Raw genomic sequence first — 24,277 nt, forward strand, 5'->3', positions numbered from 1 at the left:
AAATATATTTGGCTCATTACATAATAATAGAGCACCTTTCAAAGTTTTCTGGTACTTGCAGTGGAAACTTTATGATGATGAATAGACAACGTCTGACAGAACCTACCTCCTTCTAAGTCACCAGATGATGTAAATGGGCTATTCCAAGCTAATTCTGTCTCTATGGGCTGAAGTGGGAATTAAACTCATAGACTGAATACCTATAGTTATCTGTCTGTCTGTGAGATTAAGATCCATTGTATGTTCTCTTATTTACCCATTAGTTACAAAGAAATCAGTTTAATCTGTTGACTTATTATTTTTCATGGTGCACATTACTCAGAGGTTAAAGTGCAAAATCTCAAAATCTTGAGAAATTGTTGAGTACAGAAGAAATCCATGGCAATAAATCTTTGAGCTGTCAAGCTGTCCATCCGTGCTCAGTTCATAGGTTCATAGGTAAGTACTAGGCAATTGCCCAAGGGCCTACATAAGCCTAGCCAACAATGTTCCCTGGCTTAGGCCACCCAAGAAAGTTATTTTCCAGTGCCACTGTCAAGCAAAGACACAAAAGTGATCCCCGGGGTGTATTTCCTATTTCCCATCCACTCATCAAGATTTTTCTTGAAGAGTGCTAATGAAGAACTTTGCTTGACATAGATGGGTAGCCTGTTTCAGAGTATGGGAAGTCTCTGGGACAAGAATCTATCCCTCCAGCATGTCCTGTTTATTGTGGTGACAAGGTTTAGGTCCCTAAAGCATGTAGCTTGGAGGGATTGGGATTTCTTTAGGTGTAGCATGTCCAACAGCTCTGGGTTTGACATAGCTTTATATGTTAGGCAGAGATCACCTCGGAGTAGGTGATATACTACGGAGTAAAGCTGGAGGTTTTTGAGACGGTCAGTGTAGGGCATTTGTTTGAGGCCAGTATTCCTCTTTGTGATGTACTTCTGTGACCTTTCCAACTGCTGCAGATGTCTTGTGAGGTACATTCCAAAAGGAGCATTGTACTCTATAATGGGTCTAATGAGTGTCGAGTAGAGGGGAACAACGACCTTTTATTCCTGGATGAGAACCCTTTTATGATGAGGTGTGCCACATAGAACGACTTCCTGACTACTGTGGCGATGTGAGTATCAAAGGAGAGACTACTGTCCACCTAGGTCCCAAGGTCTCTTATCACACATTCGGTGTTAAGTATATTGCTGCCTATGTGGTAGTTCACGGGTACAGAGTTTTCACCAAAGGGGATGACACTGTACTTTTTGGCATTAAGCTTGAGGCCATGGCTCTGACACCAGGCATCTGTCTCAGCGAGGCCCTTCTGTAGGATGTCCACATCATTTGGGGACTTGACTATGGCTCCTAGTTTGCAGTCATCTGTGAACTTCATTAGCCAGAGGCCTTCTGTGTTAGCCTGTACTTCAGAGAAATAGATACCAAACAGGAGAGGTCCCAGGACTGAATCCTGTGGTACTCCACTTGTCACTGGTTTGAAGTCAGATTTGGAGTCTGCAACTTTTACAGTGTGGGTTCTGTCAGTGAGCCAGTTGGCAACTCATCTTGTGATGTAGGGATTTATACCTAGTTTAGTGAGTTTAGCTATGATTCCAGAATAGGGGATTGTGTCGAAAGCCTTGGCGAAGTCAAGATTGGCTGTGTGAACCACCTTACCCTCATCGCCGGCTTTGGTGACTGCCTCAAAAAAGTTGATCAGGTTCAAGAGGTATGATCTGCTTTTCACAAACCCGAACTGGGTGGGATCCAGAGTTTGGAGGTTACCAATGTCTTTGTTTATGAGTTCCATGATGATACGTTCCATGGCCTTGCAGACCAGGCTCGTCAGGCTAATAGGGCAATGGTTCCCGGGATCAGTGGTGGCTCCCCCTTTGTGGAGTGGGATAACTGTTGCTCTGCTCAATTCAGTGGGCACAAAGCCTGATGTGAGGCTATTATTGAACATGGTGCTTAAGTGGGGAGCCAGTTCATTCTGAAGTTCATGTAAAATGCAGCCTGAAATGTTGTCCGGTCCCATGGATGCTGTGTTTTTGGCTTTGAGAGTGCAGCTTTTACCTGCGTAGTTGAGATTACATGGACTCTGCATTCTTCCTGTATAGATATGGGCTCTTTAGGGGGTGAGAGGGGGGTAAAATTAGAACTGAACCTATCTGCCAGGATGTTGGCAATATCAGTTGGTTCTGTAATTTTCGTGCTGTTGTGCTGTAACTCAGAGCAGATCTGGGTGTTGCCATTGAGATTCTTGACATAGCTATAGAATGCTTTGTGGTTGTCTTTAGAATTAGTGGTGATTTTGTTTTCATAGCTAGCTTTGGAGGATCTTATAAGGGATCTCAGCTTCTTACTGAGGCTGACCAGGGAGCTCCTCCACTCATGAGATTGTACTCTCTTTTGCAAGAGTTTCTTCTTTCTGTTGTACAGTTTGTTTATTGCAGGGGACCACCAGATTGGCTTCCTTTTTTTGGACGATAGCGTCTTGGTTCTGTTTGGGATAGCACAATCCATGCACTCGAGTAAGTGCTTATACAGTGCATTTCTGTAGGATTCAGCAGTTGTAACTGTATTGTCCATGGGTGTCATGACATTCACCACTTCTGTCTTAAGAAGCATGAAGTTGGCTTTGGAGAAATATTTTACCGTGGTTTCCTTAATGGGGGATGGGGGCGGGATGTGGATATCAAGGGTGATTAGCTTATGGTCAGATCAGACCAACGAGGAGTTGACTTCAAGTGTGGAACACCGGTCACTCGTATTGGTAATGACTAGGTCTAGGATATTGCTGCCCCTGGTGGAGGTGTGGATATGTTGATCCATGGCATTGGAGTTTATGAATTCCAGAAAGCGTTGAGCTAAGGAATTGGTACAAGAGTAGTTTTCCCAGTTAATGGTGGGGTAGTTGAAGTCGCCCATTATTAGGGTGTTTGGTTGAACCCTAATATTTTCCAGTGCATCAAGAAAAGAGGAGTGGGAATCCTGAGGCATGGTGGGGGATGTGTAGCAAGCTACAATTTGGATTGCAGTTTTGCCCAGAGTTAGTTGCACTTGGATAACCTTGGATGCATTATGCTGAGCAACTAGCCTGGATGTGTGGATATCCTTAATGAATATGGACTCATCTCTGCCTTTGGTGTTTCGGTCCAGGTTACATGGCCGAAAAGTGTGGTATGAGTTATAGCCTGGTAGCGCAGGGGGTGCTTTCTGGAGCCTTGAACCAGGTCTCAGTCACTGCACAGATATATTCAGACTGCTTTTCTGGGTTGTTTGCTATTAAAAGTATTACAGCTATATTCCAGCAATTGCTCATCTGTATTATCAGTAGGGGAGTTGGTAGATGTTTCCAAAGATTCTCCCCCACCACCTTTTATGCTGTGTAGCCTTGTTTGCTTTGTTTATAATTGTTAATTGGAGTAGAATGCTGATCTATGCAAACCTCAGGTTCAGCTGAGGGTTACAAGTTTAAAATGAACAGGTTATGCATACAGTAACCTTCGTTCTTTACAGAGGACATACTGTAGTGTTTAACGATGCAGATATAAATGTAGAAATGACACAACATGGTTGTTGCATTGAAAGCTGACAATGCATAATGAGCCGTTACAGACAGATTTGTATTGTTTGTTTCCACCATCTTCTCAAGGAACTCACAGTCACAGTATATTTACAATACATAATAAGAAGGATGTAGAGAGTCACAAATCAGAGAACATAAGACTGAGGAAAACAAGAATGAAGAATGGGATAAGAGAAAAGGGTATAGTTTATATGGATGGAAGAGTGGAGTTAAACAGAGTATAGGGAAGGCTGGGCCAGTGCCATAAGTATACTTAAAGGCTCGGGGTTCTTTTCCTGCAATGCTCAGTGTCAAAATGCAACTGTAAATAGCAAGCAAATAAAACAGTGCCAGTGTCTGTCTTGGCTTCACTTGGGTTTATGGGTCTAATAATATGAGAAATATTTGTTTGTTACACTTGTTGAAAGAGAACTACACCATATTTAACTCAGCTGGCTTCGATTGAACATGGTAGCTTATTACGGTTTCTGTGTAAATTCGGAATAGCCTTCTCAAAATTATTAGCAGTGTTTCAACAGTCGCACGTAAAATAGTTTTAAGTTTTCAAGTAAAACATTGACAATGGAGACAAAGAACATATAGCAAATTAAAAGTCAAGTCTAATAAAACATTGACGATGGAAACAAAAATAAACAATAAATTAAGAATCAAGTTCATAATATTGATTTAGCCACAAAATGAATGGATGGAAATTATTTTAAAGTGCTACCTCTTCTTATATAACAAGACTTTAATATCTAATTCTAACAAGATTGAAACACTTATTTCTTTAGGTTTTTCTTTATGGTTTATTTTTAACTCTCTTTATTCCAAAGTAAAATATGAGTCACTGTCATTGGCATTTTAAGTCTCATACTGTAGAAGGTAGTCTGTGGCACTTGAAAGGTGTGGTTATACTTTATCAGGAGGTCATATCCATGACATAACTCTGTTGCATGCTTCTTCAGTTAGAATGATGTGTCAAAAAATGTTACATATAGATATAGGTTCATAGGTAGGTACTAGGCTATCTGCCCAAAGGCATTTATAAGCCTAGCCGGAATGTGTTGGCTTTCGCCGCCCCCTTAGATTAGTTCCCTGTGCCTCTGTCCAGCAGAGCCATTGAAGTGATCCCTGGGGTAAACGTTCTGTTTCCCATCCACTCATCAAGGTTTCTCTTGAAGAGGGTTAGTGAGGAGCTCTGCCTAATGTAGATTGGAATCTTGTTCCAGAGCATTGGAGGTCGCTGGGACAGGAATCTATCACTCCAGCACGTCCTATTTATTGTTGTGGTGAGGTTTAGATCCCTGGAGTGTGTGGCTCGAGGGGATGTGGTTTTCTTTAGGTAGAGCAAGTCCATCAATTCTGGGTTGGACATGGCCTTGTATGTCAGGCAGAGATCACCTCTGAGTAGGCGGTGTGCAACTGAGTACAGCTGGAGTTTCTTCATTCGAGCTGCATAGGGCATCTGCTTGAGGTCAGTGATCCTCTTGGCAAGGTACTTCTATGGTCTTTCCAGTTGTTGCAGGTGTCTTGTAAGGTACATCCCAAATGGGGCATTGTACTCTATGATGGGTCTGATGAGTGATGCGTAGAGGGACCCAATGACCTCTTGATCTGGATGCAAACCCTTTTGTGTTTAAGTGGGCCACATAGAAGGATTTTCTAACCACTTTGACAATGTGATTATCAAAAGAGAGGTTACTATCTACTTGGGTCCCCAGATCCCTTATTACGTCTTCTGTATTTAGGGAGCTACCACCTATGTGATAGTTTGTGGGTACTTTGTTTTTTCCAAAGGGGATGACTATGCACTTTTTTTGCATTTAGCTTGAGGTCATGGTTTTGACACCAGGTATCTGTCTCAGTGAGACCCTTCTGGAGGATGTTTGTGTCAGCCAGAGAGTCAATTGTAGCCCCTAGATTTGCAGTTGTCTGTGAACTTGGTCAGCCATAGTCCTCCTGTGCTTGCCTGTACCTCTGAGAAGTATATGCTGAACAGGAGAGGTCCTAGGACTGAGCCCTGGGGAATGCCACTTGTAATCGGTTTAGAGTCAGACCTAGCTCCCACAACTCTTACCATGCGGGTTCTGTCCATGAGCCAGTTGGCAACCCATCTCGTAACGTAGGGGTTTATGTTCAGGCTGGTGAGCTTGCCTATAATACCTGAGTGGGAAATGGTGTCAAAGGCCTTTGAGAGGTCTAGGTAGACTGTGTGGACCACCTTTCCCTCATCTATAGCCTTGATAACTGTCTGAAAGAAGTCCACCAGATTTAGGAGGCATGATCTGCCCTTAAAGCCAAACTGGGTAGGGTCCAGTGTTTGGAGGTTCCCAATGTCTCTGTTAATGAGATCCATGATGATGTGCTCCATAGCTTTGCAGACCAAGCTAGTCAGGCTTATAGGGTGATAGTTCCGGGGTCCTTTGTGGCTCCACATTTGTGGAGCGGAATAACTGTTGCTGTATGCCACTCTGTGGGCACATAGCCTGTGGAGAGGATGAGTTTAAACAGTGTGTTTAGGTGAGGGGTTAGTTCATCTTTGAGCTCGTGTAGTATACAGCCTGGAACACTGTCCGGTCCCACCGATGCTGTGTTTTTGGCTTTGGAGAGGGCTGTTTTAACCTGAGTGTCTGTGATTTCAGTGGCACTGCATTCTTCTGGTATAGTTATGGGTCCTTTTGGGGGTGAGAGGAGGTGAAGTTTGCACTGAACCTGCCTGCCAGGATGTTGGCTCTATTGGTCGGTTCAGTGTATTTTGTGCCATTCTCCACTAACTCTGAGCAGATCTGGGAATTGCCACTTAGATTTTTGACATAGCTAAAGAATGCATTGTGGTTATCTTTGGAGTCTGTGGCAATTTTTCTTTCGAAGCTAGCCTTGGATGATTTTATGAGGGAATGTAGTTTCTTGCTGATACTGGTCAGGGATGTCTTCCCTTCTTGGGATTTTACTCTTTTCTGTACTAGTTTCCTCCTTCTATTGTTTAGCTTGTTTATGGCAGGGGTCGACCAGACTGGTTTCCTTTTCTTGGAGGATTGAGTCTTGGTTTTCTTTGGGATAGCATGATCCATGCATTCTTGTAGGTACCTGTAGAGTGCATTAGTAAAGGATTTTGCAGTTTGGACAGCGTTATCCTTTAGCATGGGGGCTTTGCAACTTCCCACCTCGGTCTTAAGTAATGTGAAGTTTGCTTTTGAAAAGTTTTTCACGCTCATTTCTTTGACCGGGGGGGGTGATGATGGTCAGATCTAACTAACAAGGGGTTGACATTCGGTGTGGAACACTGGTTGCCCATGTTGGTGATGACCAGGTCCAATATGTTGTCACCTCTGGTGGAGGTGTTGATCAGTTGATCCAGGGTGTTTGAGTTTATAAATTCTAGGAAATGTTGGGCAAGGGAGTTTGTACTTGAGTAGTTCTCCCAGTTAATGTTTGGGTAATTGAAATCACCCAATATCAGGGTGTTTGGTAGTGCTGGGGTGCTCTCTGGAGCCTTAAACCAGGTTTCTGTTACTGCACATATATCAATTTTCTCCATACTGAGAAGTGCCTCGAGTGCGTGCATTTTGAGGTATAGACTTCTGGCATTGAGTAGCATTACCTTCAGTTTTTTGTTACTTGTGCTATTTACGGTGGTGGATTTGTCTTTTGAGCCTTGCCTAAAAAAGGCACTATGGGGCTGGCAAGAGCCTTGGCCAGTATTCGAAAGCCAAAGGGTGAAAGGTGCAAGCCGTCTCTAGTAAAGCAGCGTGGCTTGTCGAGCATGTCATCCCAGGCTGACAGACACTGGATCCTCTTTGAATGACACCAGAAGCTTAGCCAATTGTTGAAATTGATAATTTTTTCTCTATACTGTGGTATCATTCTTGGTGAGAGCAGGATGCTACTCAGGGTCAGGGTCATACCAGCATGGGCTACATGATCAGAGAGCTCCTCCATGTCTGTTTTTATGTAGTCCAGGGAGGTACGGCTCAGGTCATTCACACCAACATGGACAACGACAGATTTATATTTGTACTTGTTCTGGAGTGACCTGAGTAATTGTGTTATGTGGCAGATCCTGGCACCCAACAGGCAGCTAACAGTAACCTTCTTCTTGTTCAGCCTAGTGAGTGGGACGTCAGTGTGCCTGACTATAGAGTCATTTATTACTAGTGTGTTTGGTATGTTATTTTGCCTTAAGGGCTGTGATTGCATGGCACACTGGTTTTGTGAAGTATGTGTTTCATGGTTTGTGTTGGGGGGGGGTGGAGGTTGCTTGGATGTCTGCTTTGGAGGTATCTGTTGCTTTCGCATATTTTTATTTAGAGCCTCCGAGTATGTTTTCATGTATTTATGTGTGTTTTTTGCCGGTGTTGGTTTCATAGGTCTATGTGAGACTGGTGGTGTGATGCAAGTAATTCCCTTCTCCTCTTGACTGCCTGGTCCAGTCTTGGGTTGAGAGAGCTTGGCCTCCAGTTTGCTGTATAATTGCATCTCTCGCATGTATTAGTGTTTGGTGGAAGGAGGAGAGCGTTGTCTGTGTACATGAGGCAATTGTAACATTGCCTCAAAATGCCCAAATTCACCAGTTGGACCGGAGAGCACACCTGAAACTGCCCTTTGGACATGCCTGGATAGGTACAGTGAACTGTTTTACTGATTGGCTGGTAAGGTCAAATAGAGAGCCTTGTCCATCTATAAAGTATAGGGGGGTCTAGTGCTAAGGTTTATTAGTGCTTGCTATGAGTTTTGAGCAAGTGCCGGGATGAAAAGTGAATGGTTTGAGTGCTTAAGTTGAAAGATTGTCTAGTTCCAAGGGAAAAATTGAAGAGTAGACTTTGTGGAGCTGGGAATAATTATACTCTAGCTAACCAGCGCTGCCTGGCGCGCAAAACCATACAAATGCAGGTTTTATAGTAGGGAAATGAAAGAGATAGAAATTAGCCCAAAATACCCAATAAACTACTAATTTCTGGGCTGAAACCACTCCTCCAGGGACAGATAGGCTGCTCAAAGCTCCCTCTCTCACAGTGAACAGAGAAACTTCCTTCTATCCAAGTAAGGTATGGGCAACACAGAAACTTGCAACACAGCACTGAATTCAGCACTAACCTGGGTGTGTAGGGTATATGAATTTTAGATGTAGGTTTATATGTATTTTATATATTTGTCTATATCTCTTGGTCTGTGTGTCTGGAAAGATCTCTTTATGTGCCAAGTTAACAAATGATTAAGTGATCTTCCAGAAAATCCTTACAAATCCCTATTTTAGATAAAATGTGTGAACTTTCATAAGTCTAAACATCATTTTCTACAACAGGACTGGTGACTTTTATTTGCTTCTTTTCTTCCTCAGTGTCAAAACTGACCACTCAACTTTCCAGATTTAGGTCATCAGACCATCTTCTGGCTGAGAAACTTCATTCAAAGAGAGGGACTTCACAGCATTGTCCATGCTACATCAAGGATTTTTCCAAATGGTCAGTTAATTTATCTATACCTTAATTCCCCCTTTGTTTGGGTAGGCATGCTAAGGTCATTGTGAGGGTGTTGCCCCTGCTTTTCATATACCAAGCTGTTCAACTGACCACCTACTGAGTCATTTGCTGATACCTTCTATCATTGGCTCTCAGTTCCCCAGACGTCTTGACATTTGCATGCCATTAGGATGCCCCCTCCTCATCCCTATGAAACAGACAAGCAGTCAAACCCTCATGACACACTCCTTGACCCACAGACATTCCCTCAGCACTCAGGTCACAAGTCAGTAAGCTTTAGTAGTGAAAATATGGGACATCACTATATAAGACAGACCGTGAAGCAAAGGAATGAAATGTGAGACATATGAAGTGAAATGGAAAGAATCTTTTTGACTAATTGATGAAAGACTGCAGTGTAAAGTTATCTTTATCCTAAAACACAGCATATGCACAATTACTCTAGTAAAGAATGAAATTAAAAAAACTTACATTTATGTAAACTGGAAGATTCATTACAGCAGAACACTACAGAAATATGACAAGCAGCACTAAAAGAGATTCTGTGTCCTGTGGGAGGCATGTTTACTAAGGCATATACAGAAGAAGCGAAATAGAAAATAATTAAAAATATACACTTTTATTTAACTTCCTACACTGCAGACATAAGTACACATACAATAAAAGAAGAGAAAACAAACATAGCAAACATTTCATGTTCATGCATTGAGCATATATGATTTATTTTTAAGAATTATCATTCACTTCAGCATTGCAAAACCATCTCTTTTACCTTACTCCTCCTGAGCTTTGACCTGCATGTATTTTTCCCATTAATTCATTTATTTCTGTGCAATTTGCTCCCTCCTTTTCTAAAGATCCTACAGATTCATAGGTTCATAGGGTCATAGGGTCATAGCTTGGTACTAGGTAATCGGCCCCAGGACCTATACAAGCCTAGCCATAACAATTCCCTGGCTATTTCTTCCCACACTATTTACTTCCCTGGACCTCTATCTAGCAGGGTGACTGACGTGATCTCCGGGGTGAATTTCCTTTCTGCTTTACAGTATTCGGTACTTCAATTACAGTTGGTTTAGATGATTATTTCTACACAATAACATCAAATGTAGTATGGTCTTACTATATCTAGGCAATTCAGATCCTATATGCCAGCTCAATCATTAGTTACAACCATTTGCTCCACCAACATTTTTCATAAAGTGCTCTACAGGGAATTGTTAAAATCTGCCAGCTCATTACACTATCAGAAGACATGTTCCCGATTACCTCTTTTGGTCCCATTACACCTCATGCATTTATTTACCTGAGGAAAATAATCTGAAGTCTGCTAGTGGTATAAAAATACCTTTGCAGACACTTTTTAGCAAAACTCCTAAACCATTTGTACTTTGTTGCATACTTGGGAGCCATAAGAATGTTCTCCCACTGTTTTTTTTTTTTTGTATATTGCCTTTTCATTCTTTCTTCCCAATCTTCTCAGACCAGCTCTGATTGATTCTTATAGATAATGTCCAATATTTTATATGCCCTACCAATTATCAGGTTTTACTAGCAGTTCTGTTCTAGACTCAACTAAAGACTCTAAAAGACCTGATATTTCGTTTAGCATTCCTATAGTCATTTATCCTTTTCTATATTCTGATCAATTCAGGGTAGTGAAGGTACTCTCTAACCTGCAGTCCAGATTTCTGCTTGGCCTCATCCCACTCAGTTATCTTTCCACCTCTAATTGTTTGCCTTCAAAACCTGGTTACTGTACTAATTTTGTCCATTAAATTCCAGATCTCTCTTGTCTTCTATACCCCTACTTACAGTCATCCATATTGGCAAATTCTTCCATTCTCATGTTGGTTTAGCTCTCGGAATACTTTCTGCTACTTTATGAATATAATATTCTACTTAGTCATTATTTTCCTTAAGGACCTGCATCCAAAATCATACTCTGTCCTTACTTCTTAAAAAAACCCTCCACCCCGCCATTTCATTAGCATCCACTTCCACTCTGATTTATAACCTTTGGCTTGTGTTTTGTGTACGAGCCGTAAATGTATAACTGAAAAGTATTCCTTCAAATCAGGTAATCCTACACCAAGTTGTTCAATGGGGAAAATCAACTTAACTCCTCCCTTCGTCCCCTCTCAAGTAAATTCTTTCACTGCTTTACTAATTATGGTCCACAACAAAGGGACCAGAAACATGCTCATGTTTGTATGTTTCTATCTATATTCATAATCACGAATTTCTATCTTTTCAATGTTTGCATTATCTTTTATTTAGTATCTTCCCACTTATTCTTGAGTGGCATCCAGACATGAAAATATTTCTATTTATCATGTCCCTGTAAATATAGGTTTTGCTGATCCAATTCACGTGAGGATATATAGTTTACTACTACAGTCTTTGTTGTATCTTCATTTATTTTAAATCCTGAAAAGACTTGCAATTGTCTTAGAATATTCTCCAATACCAAAATATCCTTTTCCAGGATCTATCAAGTACAAAATAATGTCTGCAAATAAAGCTTATTTTTCTTGATTACCATACCGGTTATATCATTGAGTTTGTGAGTCCCTTATTTTCTTTGCCAGAGGTTCTAAATATTAATCAGATTGCAAAGGGGAAGAGGATACCTCTGCCAAATTTGTCTGTTCAAACACAACTTGTCAGACAGCAACATTCCCACCTTCAAAACTTTCATTTATATATATATATATATATATATATATATATATATATATATATATATGTATATATATATATATATATATATACACACACACACACATAGATACGTATATCATATACATATATATATATATATATATATATATATATATATATATATATATATATGTATATACACACACACACATAGATACGTATATCATATACATATATATATATATATATATATATATATATATATATATATATATATATGTGTGTGTGTGTATACACACACACACACATAGATACGTATATCATATATATATACATATCTATATATATATTTTTTTCCCCTGTATTATGTAGTTTATATCCAGCCCAGTTATAGTGCCTTGAGGAATAATATGTAAACGCTATCAGAGTTCTTCTGCATCAAACATTCTTTCGTATTCATTCAGAAATCTAGCCAGGAATTGAAAAGTAGAAGTTATTGCTTAACTCACTAGATCTAAACCAAAATAACCTTATGGAAGTCAAGGGAGAAGATGAGCATGTTATGAGGTTGCTAGAAGAAGCAGGAACAAGGTGAAAATGAAGATGGTAAGCATGAGGAAGAGGGAAGTATGAGGAAGACCAAAAAGATAAATTCTACATACATGAGATCCAGTCATAAGGCTGCTACGGAGATGCTTTATTACTTCTTTGTAAGCAAAGAATTTATGGAATGTCAGGTAGGAAAATTGCTGGAGTTATAAACAGTAGGGAGTGGGAATGTTACTCATATTTTAGAAATGTCAGGAAGTCAATCACTTATGACAAGAGATTAAGGAGCAAGAAAAAATGGTACATGTATTATCGCAACCAGATTTTTGCAATTATAATGGTTGCTTCCCAATGTTTTAATGTAAGCATTAATGGGATGACAATGTCACACAAAGTGTTTTCTGTCACACTGAAGGTTGTCTTAGGCAGGGTTATCATTAAAAAAATTACAAAGTTAATGTAGCTGTTTAGGTATGCACTTTCTCACCGGCATGTCATGTGGCTGGCAGTAAAGTGCATACACACTTCAACTGTCAGGGTTGCTGTCTTACTCACTGTAATTGCTCACCCATGTCCCCCACATAAAAAGGCACACACACACACACACACACACACACACACACACACACACACACACACACACACACACACACACACGAATGATGCTTTCACTCCAGTTTCTTTTTTTTTTAACAAATGTCAGACATATGCACAGGTGCAAACATCCCACATACTCCAAGAACTGCTTCAACAGGCCATAACATGTTTTCCATAGTGTTCTTAGTAGCTTGAATCAAGAACCTGTAATCAGCTATCAACATCATCCACTAAAACTTTTTTGTTTGTAAAGTGGACTGGTGTATTGGAATTGAGGCTGTTGTGTCATGGTGACTTTTTGTTAAAAATGAGCTATTATGTGATGCAATTCATTTTCACTGAGACTTAATCCTTACTGGTCTAGGATAAGTAAGTAAGTAAGTAAGGGTTTCTTTGCAGTGTCAGAATATTACATTATGTTATGTGTCAAGTCAGTGTTGAATGTATAATTTTAACTACACCCCAAGCATAAACTAATTGACTAATCTGCTCACAAAAATGACAGTGCGGGGGGGGGGGTGCACTGTGTTTGTGGCTATTTCTAGAGAATTCACAAAATACAGTAATGAGCAAGTCTGCACATGCAGAAATGTAACTTAGCAATGTTAGGTGAATAGCGGTGAGCCCCAATAAGTTACTATTCAACCATGTAACAACACAGTTAATTTATTGAAATGCAAAATAAATGGGAGTATAAGAAAGTCAGAAAGGAGAAGAGCAAACAGAGCAATATATACAAGGGGGGGTGGCAAGAAGATAGAGGTACAGAAACAAGCATAAAACAGAGACAAAGACTAAACAGATGCTAGGTATACTGATATGTATCAGGGCCAAAACTGCAGACTAGGTATAGAAACTCAAATTTTCCTATTAGATGATGTGTGTGCAAGGATACAGCAGCATTGCAACTGTGGCCAAGGGTGGAGAGGAAACACTGACATGATGGTGAAGCTGGAGATAATTGGCCATGGAAGGTGTAATTTGGTGTACCCTGTGGGTATGTTATATGGGACACAAACAAAGACCTACCATGTGGACTTGGACAATGTCGGTATGTATGCAGCCCAACATGCATATGATGTCAATGGGATTTACCAGAAATGGACAAGTAATGTTTGGCAACATAGGCAACTATCAGAATGTGCTTGACAACTATGGTTATTATATACCAGGGTACGGGTTCCTATTATTTAAGCGAACGCTTAAAGTTGCAAACTCTGTTTCGTCGAACGTGTTTATGTGAAATGGCAAAATGCCAAAAGCACGGAACAGCGATTTTTTTCCTAGGGAAAAAAAATCACTGGGCCATTTTCGGGACTTTGCCATTTCCTCCACTGTGGTGCGATCTCAGAGTTGGTATATTTAAGTAGGGGGGTGGGGGGGGGCCGAAGCCCCCACTTTATTTTGTATTTGTTTATTTTTATTTTTTTTTATTTTTTAAAGATCAGCGATTTTTTTCCTTGGGAAAAAAATCACTGATCCTTGTGTTTGACATTTTGACTTTTCAGACTGGGTCGATTATATAGCGTTCACAATTTCAAGCTTTCACTAATATAATATAGACCCCCAGGGTAAAATACACAGTTATAGTAAAGCATGAATGCCAATGCCATGCAGCTTGAAGTGGATCCTGCCTGGGCATATGGTGGTGGTGTGATGTACGGTCAAAAAGATGAGATGCATACCCTCCATCATATGTCCTCTTGGTCTGTGGCTACCCAAAACACATGTTTGTACCAATAGGCATGCATTCTAGACATTGTGTGACAGTGGACATGCTGTCCAGACAAACCAAGCCAGCCACTGGTATGCAAATATGGAAAGTCAGTATCCCTGAATAAACAGAGCATGTATGTGGGTTAGCAACACAGCATATACATATAGGTTGTGTCTGGCAATATATAGTACTATTACATAAGTGTGTCTCATGTAACTCAATTCAATGCTGCTCTGATATAAAGAACCTATCTATAAGATAATGGCAGTCATACTCACCCCTGCATCTGAAAAGAATTTCCATCTTCCTCCAGTACAGGAGCTAATTGTCTGCAATCTGCTCCTGAGCTGAAAAACAAGAACAAAAAATACCAATGTCTGAATTCAATGTCCTGCAAGGGACCATAGTATTACATGCATCATTTTTTCTGCTATGTTATGTTATGTTTGTTCTGTCCCATAGTTATCAGCTAGACACTGCCTCTTAGCCAGTAGAAGACCATACTGAGTTTGTCTCTGCCCTCGGATAGTCATCCCCTACATTTGGCACCTCCATAGGCTCTTCATTGAGCATCTCCTTCTATGCTGACTCCAGGACTTTTTCCTCCAAAATGTTTCTTTCCTGCTGTATCTGTTTGTGTAGTAACATATTGTATAGTATTGTGCATACTGCAAAGATTCGATTGCACGTCTCCAGGGTTATACTGAAGTGCATCACCATGTAAATCTAGAAAGTGGAGGCGGGCTTTTAGCAGGTCCAAACACAAATTCATAAATGAGTTTGGTCCGTGACATGGCAGTGCTGTGTGGATTTTGGCCATGTTTTGTGGGTTTCTAATTGGTAACTTTAGCCATGGCTTCAGGGCATACCAGGCTTCGCCAACAATATAGCTCTGTGGAAAATCACCCCTCACAAACTGCTTATTGAAGTCAAACATATGTTGGAGTAATGGAACATGAACCACACAATAACAAGGTAGCACTGAAAAACAAACTAATAAACAAGAGCAGATTGCTAAAAAATGGGAATACAGCAGGCAATACTGGAAACAGATCCTTTTTTTTCCACAAGACATTCATTCAAGACATTCATTAAGCACTTTTGTCCTTCACCAGGGACTTCATCAGAGTGATTTTTATCATTACATCACTTCCTTAAATATTCAAACCAATTAAAAAAAAGTGATTACACTGAATATTTAAGGAAGTGATGTAATAAAATAAGCCATACTGATAGTTCCCAGTGAGTGACGAAAGTGCTTAAGGAATATCTTGAATGAATTTCTTGGGAAGCAATGGAAACTATCTATGTGGTCTGCTGACACATTGTATATTATAGTGTGTGCATAACAAACCACCTTGCAGTTGATAAAGTGGAATCCCTTATGGTTAACATACCATTGTTCCTGCTTCCATTGTGCCTTAATTGCAAATTGGGTGCAGTCAATGGCTCCTAGTACCTCTGAGAAATGGGCTATATGATAAAACGTCTGGATTGTATTGCTTCTGTCTTCTGTGGTATGTGGGAAACACATATTCTCCCCACATATTGTAGAATGGTACTGAGAAACTGGTAGAACATCCTTGAGTTAAATGCCATGATGTACCCACTGTATCCCATCATTGATCACTGAAAGGTACCTGTAGTTAATATGCTGAAAGCTACACATACCTTGATGTCCACAGGAAGGGGTACTCCACGTGATCCACAGGCATTTATATGAAGGTGACATACCTCGACCAGCTCCTGCATAGTACTTATTTTCACACAACAGTGGTGCACTCTTTTAGTGTTATGGGAAGTATGACAGACAGCTGACTCAGCAATGGAAAGGGCGACAACCCACACCTCTGTGACTCCCAGGAGTGAAAGCAGCTTCTTGACTATACATATTTACTTATGCTGTCACTGTCCTGTACAGGCTTTCATAGGTTTGAACTAGGCTAACTACCATTGTGGGACATTTTAAGCCTAGCCAGTTACCCCATGTGAGAATCAAACCCCCGCAACGTGTCAGGCCGACCTCCCCTCCCTATGCCAACCCCCCCCCCCCCATATAACTGTAATCAACAACTCTGGCAGTAAGGTCTTGTCAAATAAAATATATACATCGATGTATTGTATTATCATATTGTTTACCCTCATTTGCATCTTCCATTACCCTCATTACAATAATGTTGTTCCTTTCCATGTCAGTAAACCATCATTTGCATATTCTGTATGATGTGGTATTTCACAGCCTGTAACAATTATGAATAACTGTGTCCTTGAATCACTTTCACCTAATGTGTATGGTCATTCTTTACACAAATTCCATTTCTGAATCTCAGGATCAGTCTTGCATGGTATACACACTGACATACAATTTAGTATATCACCAATTCACCTATAGCACATCTTTGGGACTTGGGACAAAACTGAATAACTAAGTAAAAACCCACGTAGACACTGGAAAGCTATATAGACTACACAGAGAAAACTCTAAAGGCAGCAATTCGCAGAGCAATGCCACTTCTTTTCCAGACTCAATTCTGCAATGATACAAATTATAATGGCCACACAGTCCTTAATATTAATGACTAGTCTGGAAGACTACATTTGTATTTTTAGTTGTGTATTATCATTTATGAATGCCACAAATTGAACATGCGCACAAGAAAAAAACATTGCCTTTCACAACTTGTTTTAACGTCTAACCAAACAACAAAAAACACTCTACCTTTTTGACACATGGGCATTTTAGCCAAAACATGAAAAGTTCTAAACTTTTCCAGAAACTTTTCAAAGTGTATTTCTTAAGTTATTCAGAGCAAACACATTAATCTGTAGCAACTTGAATGAATTTCTTGACATTTTAAATAATAAAACTATAAATATATACAAATTTTACCACTTCCAACCTTGGGAGATTGCTAAAATGAACAGTCTTGAGGCATTATTTTTGGATCCCTCAACTCTGACACTTAAGCTAAGTTCATTTTCTACAGCTGATATCTTTAACTAAATAGAGACATCAAGACTTCAATAGTTTGCATTTTTAAAATGCTGTTGTCAATCATCTCAAAACCCACAGTTTTCTTAGGTAGTCAGCAAAACACACTGAAAAGCATTGCACTGAACCACAATTAAAGTGTTGACTAAACCATAAGTATTGCATACAAGATCACATAATCATAAAAGAAAATGACAGGTATATCTAATGTTTATCAGTTCTAAGAAAAATCAGCAACTTCTTAGAAAATAGAGAATTAGGGAGCTGGCTTAATTTTTCATGACTCAGGCTTTGTCCCCCAGAGTCACTAAGAATGTTATGTCCCAAAAACTGCTGCTTTAATATAAGTGTGATGTGGATTAAACCTTTAAGAGGAAAGAGTAAAATACCACAATGGCCTTGAATGGGATTTGCAAATGTTCAGGTGGAATGCAGGGGTTTTCTTTTTACTGCACTTCATTTGCATAATTTCATAATATTCCTGCATGGTGGCTATTAATTGCAGACGTAGATTAAATAAAAAGATTATCTGATATCCTGTGTAGACATGTCAAAATACATAGCAAAGACAATGGAAGTGAAACAGACAAAAAAGCACAGCTCTATAACTCCAGGAAACACTTCAGCTATAATCAAGAGCGTTGTACATAATCAGTCTCTGAACTTTGACTGCAATATGAGTCCAAAGTAAAGGAAAATACACAGACACATTACACACACAAACTGACACACACACACACACACACACACACACATATATATATATATATATATATATATATATATATACATACACACACACACACACACACACACACACACACACACACACACACACACACACACACACACACACACACACACAGACACACACACACACACACACACACACACACACACACGCTCACTCACACACAAACACACACACACACACACACACACACACACATATATATATATCTATATATGGGTCTATATTAAAATCGCAAAAGCCCTAGTCACCGAATATGAAAACACCGACACATATTCTGCGAACTGCGAATACACCGAACTCCCTAAACCATGAAATTCAAAAACTCGAACCGCCATAGTTCTCTCACCCCACCGCCCGCTACATACTACCTACCCAAACAAACCAAATAATCCACATACATACACTAACCAAAACCCTACTTCTAACCCTAAACTAAACCCTACTTCTAACCCTACACTAAATCTTGCAAATACCACCATGTATGCACCTACCTTAACCCACACCCTAACCCTAAGGTCTGTAACTATCGCACACTTACCTTAAGAAGCTATACCCAAACAAACTAAATAATCCACACACATACACTTAACAAAACCCTACTTCTAACCCTACACTAAATCTCACATACACTACAATCTATGCACTTATCTTAACCCGCATCCTAACCTTAAGGTCCATAACTATCGCACACTTACCTTACGGAGCTATACCGCAAAAGGGCCAACCATGACGATTCGACATTGCAGATTTCGTGCTTGAGGACAATCGATGTTTTCACAGTTCGATGAAGACGTATCAGCATTTACGTATTCAGGTAAGTACACCTTCGAGCTTCTAATATAGACCCCTATATATATATATATATATATATATATATATATATATATATATATATTTATGACAGACTACATGGCTACATGGAAACAGACAGCAGACTAAAATAAGAAAATGTGCAGTCTGACAGTTTATTGTAGTTAGCACCTTGTAGTCTGCCAGTTTATTGTAGTTGTCCCCTGGTAGTTACCTTGCCTCCAAGAAAAGTCCACCAGTTTATTGTAGTAATCACCTTGTAGTTGCCCTGCCTCCATGAAAAGTCTACCAGTTTATTGCAGTTATCACCTTGTAGTTGCCTGCCTCCATGAAAAGTCTGACAGTCTATTGCAGTTATCACCTCATGGTTGCCCTGCCTCCATAGCCTCATCTACCTACTGCCCCAAGATCCCACCAATTAATGGAACCTTCTAGAGTTCGATTATCGAAAGTATTTGGGACCTAGGGTAGTTTGGATAATCAAATTGTTCGGATAATCACACATAGAATTGAACCGGATACAAAACTTCTAAAATCTTGTTTTTTTCCTGTACACAGGAATACTCTTTTCACATTCAGCCATTTCAGTGGATAATAAAGAATATTTTTCACACATGAGCTGGCTACAAGCTCAAAAAACATGCTCAAGCAAATACATATAATGTTTACATATTCAGACTTTATGATGTTTCCTACGTGAAAACTTTGGAAGGCTGATTCTGATAACTGACGTTTCTGATGCTCGACATTCACATAATCGACTCTCTACTGTATTCTACTGTATTCTTTATCAAGCGGTTTTCTGTTTGGCTCACTATTCACCATCATTTAGCTCATTCCACCAATCTACCATCCTCTTGGTAAAAAAAAAAAGACTTCCTCATACACAGACACACACAAACACATAAATACACACAAAGGTGCGCGAGTGCGCATACACACACACACACACACACACACACACACACACACACACACACACACACACACACACACACACACACACACTCAAACACATAAATACACACATGCACACACACACACACACACACACACACACACACACACACACACACACACACACACATACACATATTACGTCGATGATGTGCAAATGTGATTCAGGGCCAGCTATTGCTACAGTAATAAAGACCTTATTATCAACTAACTAGCATGCCTCTGAATTGCACTCTAGCTAACACTAACACAATCTGGCCTGACAACAGTATTGTTCTCCTTAGCAGGCTATGCATCACATCAGTGGCTGCTGGTGACTTCAAATCAAAGTGAGACTGCAGGAGACAGCTGAATGGGTGGGGTCAATGGGAAGGGGTATGGCCATCTAGAATAGGGAGGAGTTATGCTCAAAACCACAAAAACTGTAACTTTAATTAAATATACTGCCCGGATGCCAAACCATCATTATGAGAGTCTAATAAAGACAAAACGAAGTGTAGAAGAAAAAAAAATTCAATGCATTGGCTGCATGACAGCTTACTTAATATCTAAATGGAAACAAAAAGGTTGTGAGGCATTCAAAAATAAATTACTTTTTAAATACATTACTGGAATGCCAATCAAAATCAAGTATAAGAAAAACAAGCAGCACTCACCTCAAACTACTTCTCCTTGCACTGCAGTTCTAATTATAATTTATATTCAGCTTTATTAAAGTACCAATTAACATGCTGAAAGTAGCAATCTCTGTGATACCTCCACTTGTAAAAATGTTTCTTATCCAAAAAAGACCTGCTGCCTGACAACAACTATCTACTTGTTTCATGGGGAAAACATGATCAAAGTAAAAAATGAAAAGCAAACAAGAAACAAGCTCAAGCTATATTGCTTAAAGGATTACTGCACAAGTTTTGGACCACACATGATAGATTGGCATTCTGTTTAGTTTACAGGTAAAGCCTGCAAAGATGACTGCAAGTCTCCAACAAATGTAATGAGCTTCTTAAAATAATGTAATCCTGCCCTTTATTACAAGTACTGTCATATGCATTTCAATATCCAAGGCTTATACGTTATCTAGTTATGTAAATATTCTTTGCATGGCAACAACAGAAAGGCTTTCAATGTTGGCAATTCTTTAACAGTATGCTTATTAAAGCTTACTTGCATCTTACAATCTCAAACAAGCTTATCTGATGGTCATTAAAGCACTGCTACTTAAACGCAGACCAACATGCACTTTCTGAATAATAATAAGCATAAATCAACAGTATAAAAATATGACAGAAAACCGAACATTCTGCAAAATCAATGACAGATGAAAAGCCACTGTAGTACTTGTGTCTACATTGGATGAGGGGATACACTGCACATTTACACTGCATAACTACTCCTTGCCTTGCTTGGATACATCCAGAGTCACTACATGGAGGAGTGGGGTGCAACAAGTATGTCACAATTTGAAATGTCTCTGGCTGACTGTGATGGCCCTGACACATTTGTCATACATCTCAACCTCAGAGCAAGAAATATGGACAAAGCCATACAAAGAAGTGGGACAAAGGCCCAAAAATAAGGACAATTTTTAAATATTGCTCTTATAAACTTAGAAAGATAATAGAATAGTAGGTATTGCATTCATTTGAATTTTCCGAAGGGTATGAAATCTGAAACTCAAATGGCTGTCATTATTTCCTAACTTCAGTCTTTAATGATTTGCCACTAATTTGCCAAAAAACACAATTTTATGAAAAATGGACCAAAAAGGTGATGCAAAAATATAAAATAGCCACACAATACAGCTGGGAACCTGTCAAAGAAGGGACACTTTTTAATATTAGCACTGCTAACTTGAGCAGCTGACAAAATAAAAGAATCTACATGCATTTCTGAAATAAAAGTAATCTGTAACTCTGATTATTACAGTTATTTGTTAATTGTAAACCCTCCACGTTTTCTTCCAAAATTGCCATTTTGTGGAAGAATTATTAGGGGAACAGCAACATTCTGAGCCAAAATTGGGGACAGTTGAGAAATTTGGATATGCCTAATTCTATAAAGCAATTTATTTGTACATACCTCTCAACCTGTTAATGCAGGAAATCTGGACAAGGCCAAATATACTGGGGAACATATAAACAGTACTAAAAATTGCTCTTGTATGAACTGAGACAGTTGATAGAATAACAAGTCTTGCTTTAGCATGCATTTTTCTGAAGGTTATGAAGTCAGTGTCTGTCATTATATAGTGAGTTAATTCCTAAATGATTTGCCAGAAAACCACACATTTTATGAGGAACAAACCAAAAATAAGAAGCAAAAATCTATTCATTCTGTAAAAATCTGGACAGTTGAGAGGTATAGTTCAGCTGGGGCTTTCTTTGAGTTTGCCGCCCTCCCCCCTCACAAAATTATGGTCGAATGGAGCCTCCCCCCTGCAGACATTCCAATGAACCATTACTTAGCTATTTCACCCCATTTACCATAAACACTAATGTGCATACTGCTTTACTTCTACAAAGATTTGGACTTCATTTGAAAGTTTTATTTTGCATTTTACAGCACAAACACTAAGACATCAGCTAAACAAAGCAATGCAGTCTCACAATGAAAACAGACTTAACATTAAAACTTTTCTGCCCTTGAAACTCACATTCATTGAAACAGCATTGAAACCCGCATTCAAAGAAAATAAATTTGGCTAGTGGCAGATAAATAGGTTCATAGGTTCATAGGTTGGTACTAGGCTATCAACCCTAGGGCCTATACAAGCCCAGCCATAACAATTCCCTGTCTATTTCTTCCCACACTATTTACTTCCCTGGACCCCTGTCTAGCAGGGTGACTGATGTGATCCCAGGGTGAATTTCCTTTCTCCCATCCAATCGTCAAGGTTCCTTTTGAAGAGGGCCAAAGAGGCACTCTGCTTGACATGTATGGGCAATCTGTTCCAGAATCTGGGGAGTCTATCCCTCCAGCATGTTTTGTTTATTGTGATGACAAGGTTTAGATCCCTGGAGCGTGTGGCACTGAGGTATTGGGATTTCTTTAAGTGTAGCATGTCCAACAGCTGTGGGTTTGACATGGCCCTGTATGTCAAGCAGAGATCACCTTTGAGTAGACGAAATGTGACAGAGTATAGCTGGAGTTTTTTAAGGCGGTCAGCGTACGGCATCTGCTTTAGGCCTGTGATTCATTTAGTGAGGTATTTCTGCAGCCTTTCCAGTTGTTGCAGATGTCTTGAGAGCTACATACCAAATGGGGGATTGTATTCTATAATGAGTCTAATGAGGGATGAGTACAGTGGGACAATGACCTCCTTTTTTCTGGATGGAAAGCCCTTAGTGATGAGGTGTGCCACATAGAAGGATTTCCTGACTGTTGTGGTGATGTGGTTATCGAAGGTGAGACCACTATCCACCTGTGTCCCTAAGTCTCTTATCACACTTTTGGTGTTTAGTGTACTGCCACCTATATGGTAATTCATGGGTACATGTTTTTTTCCCAGAGGGGATAACTATACATTTCTTGGCACTGAGCTTGAGCCCATGGCTCTGGCACCAAGCATTTGTTTCTGTAAGGTCCTTTTGTAGAGTATCCACATAATTTGGGGATTCAATAATGGCTCCCAGTTTGCAGTCATCTGCGAACTTTGTTAGCCAGAGTCCCTTAGTGTTGGCCTGTACTTCATTGAAGTAGATGCCAAACAAGAGCTGTCCCAGGACTGCACCCTGAGGTACTCCCCTTGTCACTTGTCTGGAGCTGGATTTAGAGTCAGCTACTTTTGCAGTGTGGGTTCTATCAGTAAGCCAGTTAGCAACCCATTGGGTGACATAGGGATTAATGCCCAGCTTAGTAAGTTTATTTATGATTTCAGAGTGTGGGATGGTGTCAAAGGCCTTGGCAAGGTCTACATAGGCTGTGTGAACCACCTTACCCTTGTCCATGGCTCTGGAGACTGATTCAAAGATGTAAATTAGGTTCAGGAGACAAGATCGGCCCTTCATGAACCCAAACTGGGTGGGGTCCAGTGTTTGAAGGTTGCCATTGTGTTTGTTTATAAGTTCCATGGTCTTGCAGATAAGGCTCTTCAGACTGATGGAATGGTAGTTTCTGGGATCCAAGGTGGATCCCCCCTTGTGGAGTGGGATAACTGTAGCTCTGCGCCGCTCAGTGGGCAAGAAACCTGAGGTGAGGCTATAATTAA

This window comes from Protopterus annectens, chromosome 3.part0 (assembly GCF_019279795.1).
Source record: "Protopterus annectens isolate FY-2018-M chromosome 3.part0, PAN1.0, whole genome shotgun sequence".
NCBI lineage: Eukaryota > Metazoa > Chordata > Ceratodontiformes > Protopteridae > Protopterus > Protopterus annectens.